This window comes from Aulostomus chinensis, chromosome 21, assembly GCF_037954235.1.
Source record: "Aulostomus chinensis isolate RoL2024-O1b breed Wild chromosome 21, RoL_Achi_v1.0, whole genome shotgun sequence".
Classification (NCBI taxonomy): domain Eukaryota; kingdom Metazoa; phylum Chordata; class Actinopteri; order Syngnathiformes; family Aulostomidae; genus Aulostomus; species Aulostomus chinensis.
The window spans coordinates 15,817,501-15,839,079 of record NC_141340.1 but is presented as its reverse complement, the minus strand read 5'-3'; the positions used below and the strand labels follow the sequence as shown (position 1 = coordinate 15,839,079).

Genomic DNA, 21,579 nt, shown 5'->3' with positions numbered 1-21,579 from the left:
CATTCTTGTCAAGAAATATTCAATACTATAACGGAATCTTCTTTTCTGTATCAGCAGCACTGCCTCGTTTGATTGTTTTCACCACAGTCCTCTGAGTGGCCATGTTGAGCTCTGGATTTTATCTGTGTGACATACGAGACGTGTTCGTGATGGCTGCCAGCAAGCAGTGGTTTTGGCACCATATTAGATCACCTGCTTCCAGACTTGGATGGTGAGAGTTCGGGGCCAGAGTCTGACTGCACAGAACAGAATATCAGAGGTTCTTTTTTTCTTTGCGATGGAAATCATCTTGACAACCGGTCAAAATCAAACTAAATGATAAACAGCATCTATGTTCTGATCATCTCTCACAAAATAACCGGTATTGTCACGATAAACGCTGCAAAATAAATGATTATCCTGAAAAAAATATCTCAGAATGTCCCAGCGTCTCGATAAAAGTAGTTGTTTTAAACCTCCCAACCTTACGATGGATAACATAAGACTCATAGTTCGTTACTTTTTGTAGGACGAATTATGCTGTCTCATTATTTTTTGATGGTATTAAATAGATTTGTAGGAAATGCTGTGACCTGAGAACTCTAATGGGTTGATAAACTGTTGATGTACAGTGCATTCAGTCACTAATATCTGTAAAGCTCCGCATTTATTCTTTTTTTTCCTCAGTTTTTTGGGTTGAGGCGATTAAAGTTTAGCCCTAAAAATGTTTTTCCCCCCCTCTGTATGTCACAGTTCATTTTTATGACCTACTGCATCCACAAAGCCATCATTTGTGACTGCTTGATCTTGTTTGTCAGACTCTGCACTGCATTGCTCTGGCCTGAGGATTGGAGAGAGCAGCGTTTTACTCCTCCGCCTGCCTTCACTCCAGAGCCAGCCACGCTCCCTAATGGGCTTGCTGACATGCGTTCAACAGTAATGATCACCTCCAGGGATTTCCCCTTAGTTTGACTCAATGACGACCGCCCGCAAGGACAAATCAATAACCAACCGTGCGTCACCGCCCAGGTGACCATTTCATCTCAAATTTCCACTTTGATTGTGATAAAAGCTTCCATCCTACTACTTGGGGCTCCTTTTCCTCTCATCTGGTTTCTCTCGGTTCCTTTGGCTTCCTTGAAGTTGTTATTTCAGGAATTGTTTTTGAAGTCTATGAAAAAAATAGCAAGTGTCTGAATGAGCAGCTAGATGTTCAAATGAATAGAGCCAAGTGCACCGCAACAAATACTCATATTACAATTCAAGCCTGGGGGTTGTTTTGGCTTATGAGGGTGCAATATTCTTCTTCTAATCTTTCTAACTCAATAGTAATATTGTTTTAATTCAGTTTACACTTTCTAAAGGCAAATGAAACTCATTTGCTTAGACTACTGCGGTATCCAATTACTGTAAACCTCTTTAGCAAACTAAATGAATTAACAAGCTCATTATTTGAGAACAGAACATGAATACTGCATTATAACCAACGTTTCAAACAATTGCAGCGCTGAAAATGATTTGACAGCAGCCCTCACCGGGATGCACTCACAGTCAAGATGTGAGTAGTTCATGCTCAGTTTAGAATTTAAAGAACCAAGTGACAGCGATTTTCCCGTAATCTGTCCAGGGAATGTCTGCTCAAGCTATTCTAGCAATTAGTTGTGGGCTGGTCCTTGATTAGTAATTTCTTTCAGGGCCAAAGCAGGGTGGTTGGTGGGCCTCTTGTAAATCCTCTCGTCTTATTAAGCCTTATTTCCTACAAGTGAGGTTTATTAGATTACAACACTACCTCACACGTTTAACAAAAGATTAAATTGGCAGAACTCTGCAGGGAATATGTTTTTATAATACACCCGTAATGAGTGAAAGTTAAGGAAATGTGGAGCGCTGAGCAGGAATAAGTCATTGGACATGCTGAACCAGGCCGGGCGGGCCTGAGCACTCAAAGAGGCGCGTAATGCTGTTGGATTGCTCCTAAATGAAAGTGACGTGACAGCGTTAATGAGACAGCTTCACATTACGTGTGTCTCCTGCCTGGGGGACACATTAAGGCTGACTTAATGAGAGGAGATATTGTACACAGGCACTTATGTAGTTGAGCGATGAGACCGCTGGCCTTGCCACTGTGGTACAAGCCACCGCAGCATGCAAGTGGTTTGTTAAAGGGGCAGACAGATTGAGCAAGAGGGAGTGTTCAGGCCAAATGTGACTGAGGTGTGAGAGGCAGTGCAGGTCAAGTTAGGAAACCTGCTCGTCAGTCTGGATAGGACTGAACCATCTCAATAAAATACTGTACCTGTGTACCCTTCAACAGGTAGAAATAGACGGTAAAGCTCTCGCCTTTTTTAATCTTTATTATCAGAGTTTGAATTTCAAACAGTAAAACAGAATGTCTTTATTGTACTATGTATTCTTTGTTTGTATAAATTCATTACAAAACCAGTGTCCAGTAACATTTCTCCATGTGTATTTCGAGCTCTGTAAATTGAACGTTTAACGAGCGTACAGCATGAACTGAGAACAGCATGAAAATACTCTGACATGTTTTAACTGAGTCATGAAATGTCTTGTGCGATAATGAAATATCAATGTGCAAAAAAAAAAAAAAAAATATATATATATATATATATATGTATCCTAAAGAGCCAACTTCAATGTATGCAATGGCAGGACAGCATTTGGACATAATGGTAAATCAATGGCTTGGGCTAGCTTACACCATAACACGGTTAGCATGAACTGTAAAATGTCATCAAAATGGAAATTCACCTCTGTCAATCACATTAGACAAGTGTGACAAGGTGAACAACCAACAATGTGTGTTGCTTTGTTCCTAGGGATTTATGTTTGGCGACGTTACTGCATCTTAAACTGGGAGGAACAGCAAGAAAGTTACTTTCTACTGAGTGAGAGAGGAACCATCGGGGCACTACCAACAGATGGATCCTCAAAATATTCAAACATGAACCTGCGTTACCGATATCAAGAATAGAACATACAGTAGTAAGAATAACAAAAAATGATGTGTAAGTGAGGCTGTGTGCTGTGGTCACTGCACCAGTGCCGTGCCTCACGGCGTAGTAGTGGTAGGTGTATAAGAGATTCCCAGAGCTCCCGAGACCAGCAGAAGGGTCAGAGCAATGACCAGGACAGATTGGGGTGCATTGCTGATGTATATTTGGGGACAAAATTAACAAAAAACAAAAAAGAGATTAAAATAAATGATCAGTTCCTACAAAATCTGCCATGTCCCAGTTTATAATTGAAAAGAAATTTTAGGTTTAGAAAAAAACCAGTGTAGCTCTTGAAACAATAAGGTCTGTCCTTAGAGCTTTGGGAGTTTAAGTTTGGCTACATTTAAGAAGTATTGCTGGAATATTAATTTTCTATGGCTATGCAATCAGTTTAATCTGAACATTTACACTGACTCCAAACCTGTTATAGTAGTATTTTACTAAAAATCCTGTATACTGTACATGGAGCTGCACAAATTCCGACTGGCTAGATGGTTAGAAGGACAAAGGGCAGAACTAAAGTTTGCTAGAGTCGTTTCCCTCTTGTCCACTTAGATTATTGCATATTATGTGACATTCCAGTTATAATGTCTTCTGGTGCGCATACATAAAAGAAAGCAAGTCAAGTATTATCCTATGCTTTCTTTTTTATTGCCTTCTGGTGTGTTTAATGATGAAGTTAATTACAAGTTAGTAATATACAAGTTGCATTCATGTAAGCAGCCTACAGTACGTGGTAGCATTAAGCTAGCGCATAGTGCATAGAGTGTCATGAGGTCACAAACTGCTGTGAAATCCAGAATCAAGGCATATTTATTTTGAATATGTTGTATAGATGCTCCTTAAACTTGACTAATGTTGGCACATCCCACATATCATGGGAAAGTGACAAATTTAGAAATGGCCAAATTCCACAAATCCTCTCAGAGTATGCTCTGTACGTGACCCTTATCAAATTCAGAACATTGCCTTTATTTATGTTTTATGAGTGTGCATGTGAACACAGTCAGTGTCACCAGAGAACAGTGAGTGACTTTTATTTCAATGCTTATATAAGCCATAACTCTGTTTCTACGGTAACGACCGATTGATATTTTACCAACAAAATACTGTGAAAAACACCTTATGCAAAGGAAACTCTGTTCACTACTCCCATATATAGGTCACACCTCAGATACCACATGGCGATGGCTAATATTTCTACATGGATTTACAGTTTGGGACTGTTTAATCGCGTAGTTTTGGCCTTGTGTTAGTTGTATTTACTTCCTGTCGTTTATTACAGTGTGTTGAGCATGTGATTGAATCAGTCTGCCCGGTCTTCCCTGCCCTCGTCCCATCATCCCCTCAACCAATCAGCTCTTTGCCAGCCCTCATGTTCTGCACCTGTTTCTTGTGTGATTAGCTCACAGTTAGCTGCCTCACTAGTTCTCTTGGTGACTGATAGATATCTGGCATCAACTGAATGAAGGAGAAAAGAGGGTCACAGGGAGGTGTGTGTGTGTGTGTGTGTGTGTGTGTGTGTGTGTGTGTGTGTGTGTGTGTGTGTGTGTGTGTGTGTGTGTGTGTGGTAGGGGCGTGAGGGAATGATGGCCTGACCAACTCTCCACACCTCATTAATAGGTGGTGAAAAAGAGAACTGCAGTTATGTCTGCAATGAAAAAACTGTCTCACACATACACACACACAATCCTGCCCCAATTACCCCATGTCCCTTGAGCTGATGGGCTGAGCTATGGTGACAGGCACCTCTCTAGAGATTCTGTGTGTGCAGGGGGGGAAAGAGAGAGGGAAGGAGAGGGGGGAGGAGAAGTCTGATGGAAGGGTGGAAGCTGGGGGGGGGGGGGTTCAGAGAGGGGAGGGTAACAGTAGAGGGAGAATAGACAGCAAGGGGAAAGGGGGAACCACATCGCACTGCAAGAAACAGAATGATACACATCCTTCTGTCATCTGCCACAGTCTCTAAATGAATGTCCTCAATCTTGCCATCAGTAACTTATCTGGCCCCAAAGAGGGAAAAAGGCAGGATGCAGCGAAGGAAGCAAAGAAATGGCTCAGAAGAGTTTATTCTGCTGCAAACTGTAATTTGTTACAATGTCTTAAGACAAATATGACAGGATGGAATTACTCTGCCACTACGTCGGCAGTCATTTGCAAATGCCGTAAAGTGCAGGTATAAATCTCCTCCCCAGAGCCACTTAATCTGAGGCTTCTGTGCTCTTCACCAGACGCCGTTTAGTCAAGCCTGTGTTTACAGTGAGAGGTGTCTCCAGGTCTCTTAAAAAGTCTTATACAGTGCTGATGGAAACAGTTGCTATACAGCGGTGACTGCTGCTCTCTATTGATGCCAGAATAGGTAGAAAGCTTCACAGATGACTTTGACAGGACAAACACACTTAGCTGCAGAAAGAAGGTATTCAGCGGGCTTTTATTTGCTTAGCTGCCATTACTAAAACTGGCAAATGTCTAAACTCTAAGAGTGCAGTGATTTCAGACACAATTTGTAGACAACTTTGGGATCTGGCTGACGTCAGGCCTCTGTTAAGAAGCATCTTGAAGAACACCCACTGATGGGCACTTTGCACAAGTTCACTGGTGCCAATAAACCAAGCTCACCTTAAGGCCTATTGCAGGTGAACAAAAATGATGTTGTATCTGGTTTTCGCCCTTATATGAAAAGGGTAAAAAAAAAAAAAAAAAAAACACAAAAAAAACCTTGACTTAAACATGACTTAAAAAAAAAAGTGAACGTTCAACTAATAACCCTGTTGTTGACGTAAAGCCAGGCAAATTCCAACTTGCTTTGCTTGTCAGAAAGAAAAGTCAAGTTCACTGCCTTTCCCTCGTGTTGAAAGTATAAAACGCTGTGAGACTTTACAGGAATAATTTCTACCGATGTGTTCATGACAGAAAAGCAAGTGATGTCAAGCGTCATCCTACTGTTCCTCGAGCGTTATGACATTTTTTTAATTTTTAAAAGACTTTTGAAACCATTTTGGTAAGTTGGACAAGTTCTAAAACTTATTGTCTACAGAGTAGCATGAATTGAAAACATTTATGAATATGGCTGTTAAGGGCAAGAGGTCTCCACAAGGTCACTGATATTAAAAGAAAAACAACCTTGAGACACTTATTCCATATGATGGAAGAAGCCAAATTCACAAAATCCACCTGAAATATACAGTTGACATGGCCCTTATTAAAGACTGAATATTGTGATTTGTGGATCATGGAATATTGGTGGGCAAGTTTGCTACTGAGGTAACTTTGCTAATGACGGGCGTGTGATGACTTATACACCGACCAAAAGATCCAGACAGCAGCCACTCAGGTGATTAAGGCTGCAACAACGAATCAATAAATCGATTAAAAGTCGATTAATAAATTCGTTGCCAAATGAACAAAGAAACGCGAGTGTTTTTCGACTGTAATGCCGCGAACATAAAAGGTGGAGACGAGTTGCGCGCACTCGCGACCGCAGACCACAACAACAATGGCGGCGTCCGCTGCAGCAGCATGTGGCGGTAGGCTGAAAAGAGCTAAAGGCTGGGAGTTTTTCACTCTCACTAAAGAAAAGGGAAAAAAAAACAACTTGTAAACTTTGCAAGGAGGACTTCGCTTGGCACGGGAGCACGACCGTCAAGAATGAACATCTGAGCAGAAAGCACGTAGGAGTTTTAGCGGAGCTGGACGAAGACTCGCCTCGGTAAGTCAGCTTGTGGGCTTGTGAGTTGTCTTGGCTTTTAACATTTAAAATGCACTCGGGTCCCATCAGCCGATTTACTGCTCTGTTTGTGCTGTAGAAACATGAACGCAAGGACGTGATCAGTTCACTTAGCAGGTTGCTGATCCGGTCTGGGGCGGAAACACTACGTGTAATCCGATCAATCGATAAAATAATCGCAGGTCAATCGATAATTCAATAAATCGTTAGTTGCAGCCTTCCAGGGGATCTTAGTTTAACATACACCTCCATCGTGACTCACACATTCCTCAATCCAGGAACCCATCGACTATGTCTGATGACTTAGCCTCTGGGAACCAGGATCAGGTTTGGCGGTTTCTGGTTTGGTCTTGGATATCCAGTCCAAGCCTTCCTTTTTCTGTCTGCCACTAATTGTCTACAGTCTGTATAGCAAGTGGAGATGTTTCCATAGAGTTGAATAATAAATACAAGCAGATTGTTTCAAAAGCAGGTGGTTGTGTCTCAGGTAACAGTTTCAAACCACTGCAACGTGTTTTTTTTAAGGTATTAATGTGACAATATACACAGTATATATATCAGGTACGGCCAACTGCTTGTTTAATACTAGCCAAACAAAACCAGGTCCAGTCGAAATCTTAGTTAAACTCCTTAGACTAATATCTTTTTATGGATGCAGGTGAGTTTTTATTTTTCGGACATCGATTTTTGGCCAGTTCATTCTGTCTCATTTCCACTTCACACGGGCCTTTTACACGGGTGCAGCAGAGGCCTGTGTCAATGAGAGGGGTCAACACTACTCCAAAGGAAAATGGAAACCAGAAGCCTCCCTCTTCTAAAATGGTTGCCCTTGGCCACTGATTTTATATTCATAGACACAGAATCTGTATATAGAGATTACACATTACTCGACTTGCTATACCTTTATAAAATATATTTTTATATATATATATATATATATATATATCCCTTAACAAACCTGATAGTCACAGAATCTCAGATTATGTTATCAGCTTCAGTTTCACAGTCTTTAAGCAGGACTATGCTGAACATCAGTCCAGTTTTCTGAGTGGAGGAGTGGAGGAATACACTGTATTTATTCACTTTCAATTACCACTGCAAAAATGTGATTTTTTGGGGGGAAATTTTTATTCATTTCTCAAGAAATAGTAATGTTATTTCTATTGGACCTCAATGACACATGTCAGACATATTTACTATGTGCAGATGTTTCATTTGCACCCAAATGAAAATTGGGACCCAGTGGGCTATCGGCCTTAGCAGAGATCTACTCTCTAAACTTCAGTAGACTTCAAATTCACCTGCATCACCTTGATTTTATATCGACATCTCCATGAAATTTCTCTTCTCCACGAATATCTCACCTGCATTTGAGCAATTAGTGGAAGTTCAGCTGAAATCGTTAACCATTTTTGTGTCACAGTGAACACGTCACAACCACTCCGGTGAGATGAAACACAACAGTGCAGGAGTTTGCTCACATTTGAGATATGATCACACAGCGTAGACTATTATTAGTGTATCAGGGTGAGTGATGAGTACAGTCACTGGCTTAATTTATGCATTGCTACTTCACTCTTCAGCTCGAGGGATTTTACTTCCACAAGGCAAGGTGGAGAAAGCGAGGAGGCGGAAGGAAAAAAATAACACTGGAAATGTGACTGTAATGCAGCTCGCAAGTACAAGCGTGGATTTTCTACTTGCTCTCTGACCAAATCCCACCATTTCAAGAGATTAACCTCAGCATGCGATAAATGTTCGACTTCTTCTTCCCCTCCAATTTCCTTGGAGCTAGAAACTCCAGAAGCTACTGCGGCATGTAAGATAAAAAATGATCACCTAATTCACTCAAGCACAAAATACAATTCTGGTGAGAGGTGGAAAAGGCGGCAGAAGAGCGAGAGGGAGAGTGTTCCCGGCGCACTCCCTCATGTCCACCATTCAGAATTCTCCTCAGTCAATCATTATTAAATGAAGCACTTATTCAAACGGACCTGTGCATAACAAATTGGTCGTGGCAATGTGATTGTCTGTGGAATTTCTTCTTTTTCTCTCATCCTGTGGGATTAATCGTATTGTTCAGCATGCTGCGCTACCCATAGTGCACCTCACATGGCAGCTGTGTTGAAATTCTGTTGATTGCTGAAGGTGCCCTTTGCAGATTGCGGCTGCCACTAAGCCATTTAAATGGAGTTGTTAATAAAATGTAGCAATGATTGCCTTCCACTACCCCCTCATCTGTGGTTTGGCAGATGGTTGTCGCAGCACTAATGTAGGGATTTGGACTAACTGTCAAAAATGTAACTTACTGTAAATGTTGGGCTAAATTTCTTTTGGACTAAGAAATCAGAGCTTATTCAAACTTTTGTAAGGAATCATCATGTTCCTGATGTGTGTGTGTGTGTGTGTGTGTGTGTGTGTGTGTGTGTGTGTGTGTGTGATGGTGAATTGCTTTAATTCAGTTGGAAGAATATGCTTGATTAAATATTGTATTTCATCTTGACAAATTAGCAAAATAATATCAAAATCATGCAAATGTTTCAGTTCAAATTAAATGCACTGTACGTATATCAGCCCTGATTAAAATGGCAACAGTACAAATGGCATGTTTACATCACAAGATGGCGCGGTATCATGGGAGTTTTTTTAATCTTCACTGTTAAACAAAACCCCCTTTGCTAAGAAATGGGGTGTGACTCAGATAATCGTTTTGGGAGTTAATATATTAGTTACCTTTAGTCATGTTCATCCTAATAATAGCAGCGAGTACTTTAACTTGGGATGAGATTAGATGAGTTAACGAGAAGCTTTACTACTGGCATTGCTAATGTCTTCAGGCAAAATCAGTCATGGTGGAGTCCAGCACCGTGATCCATCCTCAGAATAACACACAAACACAAACAATATTAACATGATGCAGGCTGAATGTGGTTGTTAGAACGAATCACTTGCCAGTAAAGTTTGTGGCTGTCGTGAGCCAATTACCACTATAGCATATCGCATTGTATTCAGTGGGAACATCTCATGCAAGTCGTCTGTGTTTATGCGTGTCTTTGAATTAATTATCTCACCAAATGTTTTCCTGATCATCGTCATCATCAACAACAAGCCCTTTGTTCATTTGTTTGTTTTAAAGATCCCCATTAGCTGTGACTAGTTCATCAGCCCGGTGTCCACAACAACTTTAGGCAACACAAAAGAAGAAAGTAACAAGTAGAAGTCTAATTCTAACGTTTAACACTTCTTGCATTTTAAGCGCTACAAGGGATAAAGGGGCGGGTGGGGCATAGCTTGCTAATGACCTCACATTGTAAATGAATGGTATTGATGTTAGGGTTGTAGCGATACACTAATCTCGCGATACGATACGATATTCGGCTCACGATACGATACCCCCCCCCCCCCCCCCCCAGCTCAAACAGGCACAGGTGACCTAATGCATTATACAGCCAGCATGATTTAGATATTTCCCTGGCGTTTGACCATTATCAGACTTTATAATAATGTATCACAATGTCAGAAGACGCAGGTTTGTTTTTTTATTCGGAAACTTTTTTGTGTTAATGTTATTTTTAAGCTGCTGGGGGTTTGGATACAGTAGATTTGCTTCATCAAATTCAGTGTTTTAGGCACACAAGTGATTCTAATTTAAAAGCAGCTGACGGGGTCGCTAACATTAGCTTGGGCTGTCGCGTCTCTGACCTCACTCCTTTGCTTCTAAGTTGTTGTTAGAGTCTCTGCCACATGCTTATTTGTGTATTTTGAACTGGTCTTTTAATACTCGTGTTAAAGCTGTGTGTACCAGAATGCTGGCAGTGGGCCTTACCGCTTCATGTAAAACCTCACTGGGGCAGTTTATTACATCGAGTAGCCATCCAAGACACTTTTATCAGCCAAAAGTTGTCTCTAATGATCCATTAGAGCTTGGATGTGTGGCTCCACCATCTCTTGCCTTTATTTTTGTGTTGATCACAGATTCATTGGCAAAAGAGGTTTTATTTACCAGCTGACCCCACAATAAAGAGACCAAACCATACCTGCAATCAAGACCCGGTGCTTTTCACACAAAATATGTAAATTGTAAAGAAGCAATCACATTTTACTTCCAGGCGGGCCTTAGTCGAACCTCCCACACAATTGAATAATGCATATGGAGTGTGCGTTAGGCTAATTACTGTCCGCAACCCTAAAATAGGCTGAACATTTAACAGAAGCTAACGAGCCCATCGATGAGGTAGATACCAGCGGTCTCTTACGGAGGAGGCTGGTAATAGTGAGTGGGTGAGTTATGATGATGGTTAGAACCGGGGGGTCAGGAGGGCCCATTGAATTATCATCAATACTCACGAGATGGGATATCATGTTGAAGCAGTGCTTTGTGCTCCGCAGGCACACACGCTCAGTGCCAGTGGGCAGAGGTATTTGAATATTAACAGAGAGATTGGGAATACATAAACACTTCATCTTGTTGGCAGAGAGTGTTTTTCTGTCCCCGCCGAGGGTTGAACGTATGCCACGAGTGTGGCGGCCTGCATCCTTGTGATAAAAGGAGGGAAAAATTACACAGACTCTCTCTGGCCAGACACGAACATGTTCATTAGTGAGGAATGACTGACTGAGCTGGTTGAAATGTCACTAGCCAAACAGTTTCCCTGGGCTAATGACCCCTATGGGGTTGCAACATTCTGGAGCTGGTGGATTTCCTGACCACCAGTTTAAAAAAAAAAAAAAAAAAAAAAGCTGCTGATTGACCAATCGGCTTCGACTTTGGAAAGTGAATACAATGGTATTCATATTGTACTTCAACAGTTGGGGGTAAAGGAAGGGTGACTCAATGACCGGATCATCTACAGTGACAACTTTGATCAGGAAAAAACTCTTCGAACCACTTCTAATGGCTCTTGAACTCCTAATCAGGGCTGTAGCCATGGAAACACCTGTCTGTAAGCACCCTAAGAACAACTTACTCTAACTTTGTCACAAAACTTTGTTTCAGTTTCCGAAACGTACTTGCCTGTGTGTCATTCACATACAGTTATAGCATATCACTTAGCTAAAAATATTTTGGAATAATTCAGAAAAGTTAATCTCCACCATCTTCTTGTAAAAACGTAGTCTGACTGCCCGGGATTTTTTTTTTTTTTTTTTTTTTAAATCCATGTCAATGTTACTGTTTTGTTTTTTGTTGTTGTTGTTGTTGTTTTTTTAATATTGTAAATAATCTTGATACTTTTTTTGGTAACCATAGTCAAATCACAGGTCACCGGTTGTTAAACATGTGTTATTCCTCTTTCACTTCATATTCCACTGAGCAGATATAAAAACCTATCGATAAGGAATGTATAATTCAATATATCTGGCATGTCATCATGCTTGCTGTACTCTGTAATTAGTAATAAACACAACGCGCAACTTCATCTGATGGAATGTCATTTTTTATTTTTTTATTTTTTTTTTAGGTGTTGTGTCTACAAATGAAGGTATTTTGTGTGAACAGTGAAGCAGTGTGTATTCGCTGCACGAGGCTCGTGAGCTGCACGATGGGAAACAGTGCACTAGATCACTTGGGTCATTAGGATTCATCACGATACATTGCGGTCCCCAAATTTAATGACAATTTTTCCAGTCGCTCTGCAAACAATTCTGCAACAAAACAATTTTCACAAAAAGATGGAAAAAAAGCGAATTTCATCCAGGTGTCAGGAAAACAACTGTGATTGATCCTTTAGGAAAAGGAGAACTGCTTCCCATCTCTAAAATGACAATTACATGCTTTTCTCTGCAGCCTTAAGTGGATACTGCACCTGTGCAGTGACATGTAATTCAAAAGATACCCTCATTTCTTCCCTTCATTTCGAACATGTAACAATGAATAGTTTCTCATGTAGCCGCTAATATTTACCGGTGGTAACAGCCATTTACAGTTAGAGATGCACTGATCTAAGTGGTATCGCATCAGTGACTTCATCGCACCTGTGAATTGTTCCTTTGAAGCATTTGCGTCAGTTTTCTTCCACGCTGTGAGAGAGAGGCTTATCGTTTTAAACACTGGTTTTGGGTCATGCGTAACTCAGTATCAGCCCAGAAGTTGGATCCTTGCAATTTATTCTGGTTGATTGTATGAAGGTGGCATTTTACAAAAAAAGAAAGAAAGAAGCTGAAATGTGATTTGAAGTTACATATTTTTGAGAGTATGAAGTCACTGTTGGGGGAACCGCTCTCCGGGACCCTGAATGTACCATGGAAACCGCTTTTGTCAATGGTCCAGGAAAGTGTCAGGAGCCCTGATGAATAACTCTAATGATCAAGTGTGTGTGTCCTGGGTCACAGCAGTTAAAAGCGGTCATGGTAGAACAGAATGCAGCATTGCAACAACTTGTCCTTGCAGAGACCAGAGCAGCAAGGTAAAAGCTGCACAGGCCCTACAAGTTAATATACTGACTTCCTCCCTCACTAAAAGCCCCTTTGAGCAGTCCCTGACACCTTCTCCCACACAGGTGACTACTAGTTGCCGCTGTCGGCTCCAGTCATGTTGCCATCTATACCACTCTGTTCCTCAAATGCTCAAAATGAGCAAGCCCCCCCCCCCCCCCCCCCCCCACACACACACACACCTCTCTCCTCCCCCTGTTGTTTTATTCATAGGGCTCAGGGTTCATTTGCCAAGTCCTCTGTTGTAGATTTAAGAAGACAAACAGCGCTGCAAATCCACCAGAACAGTGTTAGACTAAATGACATTTTGCTCTGCCGTCTGGCTAATCGTAAAGAAAACAGTGGCGGATCAGTGCTTAAACCTTGTGTCTTCGGGCAGATATCATGCTCAGTATCGCGCACGGATCCTTTGAAGTGTGAGTTGTCTTCCAAAGGGCCCCCGGAGGACATTTCCTCTTTGGTTCACACAGATATATGTACATATGTAGGCTTTCACACACACGCACGTACACACACACACCCTGAGAGTTAGTTAACGGCAGGGGAGGCATTAAACAACACTCGCCTGGGTTTATTACTGATCGCATATCGGTAGCACTGATGGTGATTCCTCTGCAGCTTCAGCACTGCCATGTCTCAGCAGCAGGATTACCTAGGAGAGATGATAAAAGCATATTAGGCTGGCATTAGTGCAACTCACACAAGTTTGACCACATATAAACAGCAAGAATTGAAGTATATTTGACAGATGAATGGAGATTTATACTGATGAACGGCTGCTTTTCATGGTCTGTCGGACACAATGTATATATGTTGTGTAGCCTCAGGCAAAAGACTATTAGAGAGGAAGAATTCTGCCAGGAAGAAGGCTAACAATGGGATAAAGAGAGAACTGTGGGATGGCCTGCTTATCTTTGGGCAAGACTCTGCAGATTTAGAACACGGTATTGCTCCAAGAAGCGATATTAAAAATTGTTTTTAGTCATGGTCGGCCAATTAGTTCTTACTTGTTGAGTCACATCTGAATGACTGCCATGCGCCTACTCTTAGTTGCATATTTAGCCTAAAAGACAGATTGTGTGCAGAAAGAAAAAGAGAAGTCTAGAAATATTCTGTGAAAGCCCACCTGTGCCAACATTGTATGAGAGCTGGCAGGCACTGGCAGCCACACTTTATGCTGTCATACTCTTAAATAAATTGGATATTTATGCCTAAAGTTAAATGATCATGCTACTTTTCATCAGTAAGCTGAAATATGAGTGCTGCTAATTCCCACATGTTTGTTAACAGCTGGCTAAATCATGACACATGAATAAGTTAGTGTGTGTGTGTGTGTGTGGGGGGGGGGGGCTGAGTGTGTTTCCTCTCCAAAGTGGCAAGTATCTGTCACATACAGCAGTGGCCATCTCAGCCCTCTCTCTTTCTGTCAGCTGGCTCAGTGACAGTCGTACCTTTTTTGGTCTGCAGGCGCTCCAAACTTAGCAGCGTCACAATAGTCACGCATGAAGTGTCCAATAAAAAGATGGCAGGTTGACACCCCTGTCAGTTGCCAGCTGTTTGCTGCACTGAGTCGCATCTGTGATTTTTATTTTTGTGTGTGTGTGTTTTGTCTCAGGATTGTGTTGACTGCATCACTAAGAGAGTGCACATCTTCCTTTTCTGCCACCATGCGTTCATCCATCCATCTATTCATCAGTTATTTAATGAGATGGCGTCGCACATCAATTTTCATTGGCTGCATGCGAACAATCCCCAATTTAATTAGGCAGCACCAGTGAAATGCTTGCCCTCGCACGCTTCCTGCATAAAATAATGACACATTTACATTTAACCGTCTAACCTATTTCTAATTAGTCAGTTGGGTTCTGTTTTTTTTTTTTTTTTCCCGCAATCAGAGAAAGTTCAGCAAAATGACAAACAGATGTATTGCCAATTATCATGCATTCTGAACAGCTCATTATTGCTCCGGTTATGTCCACTGTCATCTATCAAGTTTTTGGCTCTCTAATTTGTACAAGTGAGCTTGTGTAAGTGAGCTGGGAGTCAGAGCTGGCAGGGCCTGAATGTTCCTCCTTGTGTCTTGACTGGCTCAACAGTGGCACATCCAGCCAGTTGAAATCAATGGGGGCTGCGGGCAACCATGGCTCTGTGTGGAGCAGATGGCGGAAGAATGGCCCTTCCTCCTAGTGTGGCATGCTACATACAAATGGGTTAACTCTCATCACCGGTCACATAATATCATCAAGCCAGGTCCTTGGAATGGTGGGGTCACTCATCAAGGGAAAAGTGGTCTCTTTACTATGTGGCAGCTAGTGACCTGTCATCTTCGGGTATTAAAATATGGGAGCATCATCAGCAAACAGGGCAAAACGTCCCCCCACATGCTACCTTTTAAACTTAGTAATTGTATTCCCCTGCTGGTCACCCCCTTGCCCTGCCTTGGAACAACATCCATTCACCTTCAAAGGCTTATTTGAAGTAGGGTCCCAGAGGTAGCAGGTCCAGAAGGAAACTCAGTACTTCCCCATCCAAAGCCCTGACTGGGGATCCCTCCACCTGGTCCTCGCTCTACGCCTGCTGCCTCCTCCCAGCTGGACGTGCCTTGAACACCTCCCTCGGGGGGGGCGTCCAGGTGGCACCCTGACTAGATGCTTGAACCACCTCAACTGGCTTCTTTTGACACAAAGTAACTGCAGCTCTACTCTGATTCCACGACAGATGACCGAACTTCTCACCTCATCGCTAAGGGAGACGCCAGTCACCCCTCGGAGGAAACCCCTTTCAACCACTTGTATTTGCGGTCTCATTTTTTCCTTTTGTCTTAGCAGTATGCTAAAGCTAACGCACGACCACTCCTGCTGCTCTGATCCTCCAGCCCATCTCACACCCTGTAGTGCCCTCACTTGAGGACAGGACCCCTGAGACACTTAAACTCCTTCACTTGAGATAAGGACTCATTCTCAACTTGAAGTAGAGAGTCCACTTCAACATCAGCAGCAACATTTCACTCCTTTTTTTTTTTTTTTTTTTTAAAGAAAAACCTAACTTAGTCCATACTTTAATAATCTTTTGCTGTTGCATTGTCAACTCCTTCACTGCTTGTCAACTTTTGAGCAAATGAAGAGGAGAGATGACAGTTGTTTGGTTTTAGAGGAAACAGTGGGCATGGCAATATTTAGAGATAAACACTGATCAGGGGCTGCAAGTGTTGGGTCACTGTCAGTACTCACCAGAAGCACAGATTTATTCTTCCTCGTTGGTTGAATAAAACTGTAGAGATTGGTTAACCCTATCATGGTCGTCATTGGAAGCTCCTTTATGAACACTTAAAAAATACTTGACGGTGAAGCAGACATGCCATTGAGGTTAATAGATGGGCTTCTGTTTAGAGATCCAAGGAGTTGTTTAATGGGATATGTTCCCTCTCATATTTAACCCGGGTCTAAATTTCTAAATCCAGGGATTCCCATGCCGTATTTTTCCCTTCTTGACCTTCCAGGGTGTGCGTTGTAAATCCACATCAATAATTACAAGTACATAATGAAGTAGAGGAATGTTTCATACGTCTGCTGGTGATTTATTGGTTTTCCACCATGACTGGGTCTTAGTTGCTGGACACACATGTAAGTGTCAGCCACTCTGTGGTGGATGGATGGCTGCCAGCATGATTGCGTCACACGTTCCTATTCAGAAGTATATTAATTTGTTCTCTCCTCCTCTACTACAGCTTTTTTTTTTTTTGTCTTAAATCATTGCACTTTCTACTGCTTGTGTCCCAGGCATGGCATATCTACATTTTGCTTACTTCCCTTTCATTGCATCTTTCAGTCTGAGCGGTCGATTGCGACAGCAGCGTGAGGCAGGTGGTAAGACTGAAGCATGAAGGAAAAGCACGCCGACAAACGTTCTTTCCTCCGAGCTCGCTTGTAGCTGCCAGCAAAAAAACATCAATTACCCCCATGATTGAATGATGTTAGCACAACTCTGAGGATGTTTCCTCTGTTGAGATGAATGGCATATAGCTCAACGTAACGTAGATTTCTGTGTCAACTTGTGTTTGTTTTGTGCACGCAGGCTCACCATCAGTAATTATAGCACCATGTCGCTGTCTGGCTTGGCCTGCCAATCAAACCACGAGAGAGTTGTGCACTACAACACTGAAACATCTGTGTGGTAACGGTCTCTGTGTCTGACTCCAGGAGCTCAAGTTTCAGCTCAGAGATAATCTGGTAACAATGTCAGAAAATGGAGGGCAAAAGCATGAAACTATTATCTTACATTGAGGCTCATTGACAAGGTACACTAGGGAAGCTGACAAAAATTGGGGTTTGAGAGTACCTCCTGAGATTCTGTGGATGATGTATATAATATATGTATACACATATACATATATAATCCTTTTCAGAATAGAAATAAATAGAGAAAATCTAACATGAGACACTTTATGCCCACATTAAAACCCAGGATGCTGCTGCTGTTGCTGCTTCTACTGCAACTCTTACTGCTACATACAACACTGAGGGATTTTGAAAACTCTGATTTAAAAAGTAATTCAGCTGCACGGTCCTGGCTCAACCACGTCTTACTAAGATATGGGCAATTTTAGCAATTTGACTGTTGTGACTAATGTTTAAACATAAACGATATGTGTGCAACACGTCCCACAGATTGAGACTCTACATGTGGTGGTGGGTGGTGTGGCGTATGATGGCAAGCTGGAGTTGCCAAATCACCTTCTTTTTCAAATGTGTTAAGTTAAAGAAACTGTTTTTAAAAAAAGAATGTAAACTTTTAAGGTGGTATTTTTATGCCACATCATAATAGAGAGGGGAAAACTTCCGCTGAGAGTTGTTTTACCAGTCATTTTTTGTTTTCCTATTGACTTTCTAAGGACCAGAATGTTGCATCTCAGAGTTTTTTGCAAGTAAAACAGTGTTGAGGAGTTTTCTCATCTCTTGCCTTCCTCCTACACAATGACCTACAAAAATTTGACGCTGTACCGTCGCCTTTTGTGGTCACGATGGGACACCGCATAATACTAATTTGGTTTAAAAAAAAAAAAAAGTTGAGTCGGACAACAAACAATTTAATTCTTCATCACTTCAGTTGCAGTAAAATAAGTTCTGTATACTCAAGGCACAAGGATGATGTAATAGAGCAGCATTGTCTTGCAATGATCTTCCCCTCGTGGTTTCCACAAACACAAATGACCTCGTCCGAGGAGGTGATGTGATCACGTGCGTTGGCTTGTTTGCCTGTTAACAAGATAACTCATGAGAGAGAGGATGGATTTTTATTAAATGTGTTAGAAATGTACAGCTTGTGTTGAAGGAAAATCAGGTTTTGGACTTTGACTAAGATCTGATGACGCAATAGCTCCTTAGCATAGTTATGATCTGCAGTGCCCAGGAGGTGCTGACTAGTAGGCATCCTGTCAGCAAAGATGGATTTGTAGGTACAAAGATGAGCCACCTAACTACAGTGTGTATGGGAAATGTTGATGCGCGTGTTGTCAGGTTTAGGGAGTGTAAGAACATGTGTTTCATACTGTTTTTTTGCTTTCTTTGTTTAGCAAGCAGAATGCAAAACCACATGTTAGTACAGATGCAATTCACATCTGGCCAGAGCTGAATGATCCGTGTGACAGACAAGAGTGGAGCCTGCCGGCACGCTGTTTCCATGTGAGCGACTGTGTTGCCTCAGCCAAGAAACCTGCTGCTGAAAAGTGTATTGCCTGCTCTGCAAATAGCATGTCTATCAACAGGAGGCTGCGTGTGCTTCGGTCTTGCACAGACAGGAAAACTACGACCACGACTCGGTGTAGACAGTGACATTTAAGAAGACATAATGTAAGAAGAAGGAAGGGTTTATTAGGTGACGCTGGTGAACGTTGATGACATGGACTGATTAGCATTCAAACCTAAAAGCAAAGATTGGTTGTGAAAATTTGACAGTTACTGTAAGTTTACAAGAAGGAAAAGGATGATTTTTCTCATTCAGTCAAGTTTACACTCTAAATATGTCCCTTCAAGATAAAGCCCATTATTTCAAAGACAGTCACATTGTTTGCCAGAAACATAAAGGTCTACCTTAAGCCAGAGAATGACATTTTGCTGTTCTCTGGTGTTATCAATGTGCTAAATGTCGATAAGGAAAACATGCATTAGGATGCAGACACACAAGGTAATGATAACCTATGCCGATCCTAATAGACTGTCAGAAATCTTGATTGAAATCTCCTGGTTGTGCTCGCTCTAAAAAGCCAATCAGCATGCCGGCATTTTCCTAACATCTTTTCGCCGTCTTCCCCATCCATAAAGCTTGTTTTTCAGGCTAGACATATTTGTTTTGTTATGTGTGCGGAGGACCGTTACATCAATAGGTTGTTTAGCATAGTGGCTGTAGGAGGGTGAGAGGGTTGTCTGTGTGATGACCTAACCACATTGATCATTTTAACCTCATTAAAATCTGATTTAAAAAAAAAAAAAATCACAAACACTAGATTGCTACTAAAGGAGTACTGCATACTTGATAAGCAGGGTAAAACGCTTTTAAGTTTTATGCTTCGTTTTCACGTACACACATCTGGAGTCCGGAAATCTATCTGTACTCTTGGAGGCCCTCCCAGTACTTACGAAACCCCAATGATCCCCAATTTTCTTGCAGGAATGGAATTGTAGGAATGTCCCAGAGTACACTGGAAAAAAAAAAAATGTAACTGTTGTTGTTGTTGTCAGCATCTCAGAGGTGTTCCAAGCAGATTTGGCCCACTTTGAGGTGAGCAAGAATCGGGGTACTCAGCACACCTTCCCATTGCCTTACGAAGGCATACACTCTGTACACGGGACTTCCATATGTGAAAATGGGAGATGAGACTTGAGAGGACAAAGCTGACAAATCAGTGGCCTAAATCCCTGTTGTACCACCAGATCCAGCATTTTTCAAGTGTCCTCTCGCACCGCAAGGGATTATTATACGCCTGCTGCAACAGTGTCAACCATCTCTAAAGATGTGAGAGTGAATGGTTGTCTGTCTCTATGTGTTGGCTATGTGATGGACTGTTGACCTGTCCAGGGTGTAACCAGCCTCATGCCTGAAAGCCGCTGGGATAGGCTCCACCCCCCCCCCCCGCAACCCTTAACAGGAATAAGTGGAAGAAAATGGAAGGATGGATTTAATAAAATTACTATATATGCAGGGGGAATTAGAGGTACTTCTTTCATGCACACATTCTTGACATGTCCAAATGGAGAGGTATTTCTAGTACTTCCAAGTCCTAAATTTTGATCCTGAACCCAATCCCATGACCTCCCTTTTTTTTTTTTTTTTTTTTTTTTTTTGGGCCATTACCAGAGTTGATGATGTACAGCGGTCCCCCATTCGACATCATAAACAGGCTTTCATTTCCTGTAGTGGCTACAAGACATAAAAGCTTGTCAGATATCGAATTGACGTTACTCAGAGAATTCATGTAGCATTCCCTCAACTGACAATTTTTGAGTCCACCGTATAACTATATGAATTTTGGTGTGTGCGCGTGTGTGTGTTTGTCCCAAAACAAGTAAACAAAGAGTTACAGATACTCAGCCTCAGGGAATGTTGTCAGTGTCATCGTAATCTGGACATAGCAGCACTAACAGTAGCATTGGCTTAAAACAAAGTCTCTGTTCATCCCATCAGTGTTTTCATTTGTTTGCACTAAATAAACCATGTTAAGTCAGGAGTGATTAATTAAACATGAATGTGCCCCCCTGTTGAAAATGCCTTCACGTAGTATGCTGAATGTAATTTCCTGATAATTATATTTGGTCATGTTTATCTGTTCTTCTGATGGGTGTATAAACTGTGCAGCTCATGAAGTGGGTTTTTTTTTTTTTTTTCCCCCGCTCTGCTTCTCATAGTAACTTCTTTTGTTTCTCTCCTGTCTTGCTCTGTGCTGCTGCTGCTGACTCTGTGAAGCAGGTAAGACTCTTATTAGCTCTCTCTCTCTCTCTCTCTCTCTCTCTCTCCCAGCTTTTGTGCTTCTTTTTTTTTTCCTCCGTTTACGCGTGTAGGTGTCTATGTGCATGTGCATTTCCGTGTGTGAGTGAGTGTGTGTCAGAAGTGAGTTTAGCTGAGATGAGTAAAGCCGGGTCACATGCTGTCTCTGGTGCTGCTGATATTGCTCCGGCCGTTGGGGGCTTACAGGGGGCACTGCTGAAAGTGAAAGAATTATGACACATACTCGTTCACACACACGCAGATGTACACACAAACACACACATCCAATAACAGATACTGGCCGGCACACTTTACGCCCACTGTTGAAGGGTAACAATTGGATGATTCCTGAGTAACATGCTGTAGATCAGTGGAAATATAGTGAGTTTGACGGCCCCCCTTACTAGACAATATATTATAAGATAAAAATAGATACACATAAGCAAGTAC

The 21,579-nt window shown here is 41.8% G+C and overlaps 1 protein-coding gene across 2 annotated transcripts in view; it reads left to right on the top strand.

Moving 5' to 3' along the window:
• Positions 1 to 21,579, top strand: part of adarb2 (adenosine deaminase RNA specific B2 (inactive)) — a 188,100-nt gene that overhangs the window by 62,078 nt on the left and 104,443 nt on the right. The window contains exon 1 of one of the 2 annotated variants that reach the window (XM_086191498.1): positions 5,982 to 6,699. The exons of the other annotated variant lie outside the window; for it this stretch is intronic. The gene's annotated coding sequence lies outside the window, so the exon portion shown is untranslated. Of the gene's footprint in view, positions 1 to 5,981; positions 6,700 to 21,579 lie in introns of those variants that run through there. 2 annotated transcript variants of the gene reach the window in all.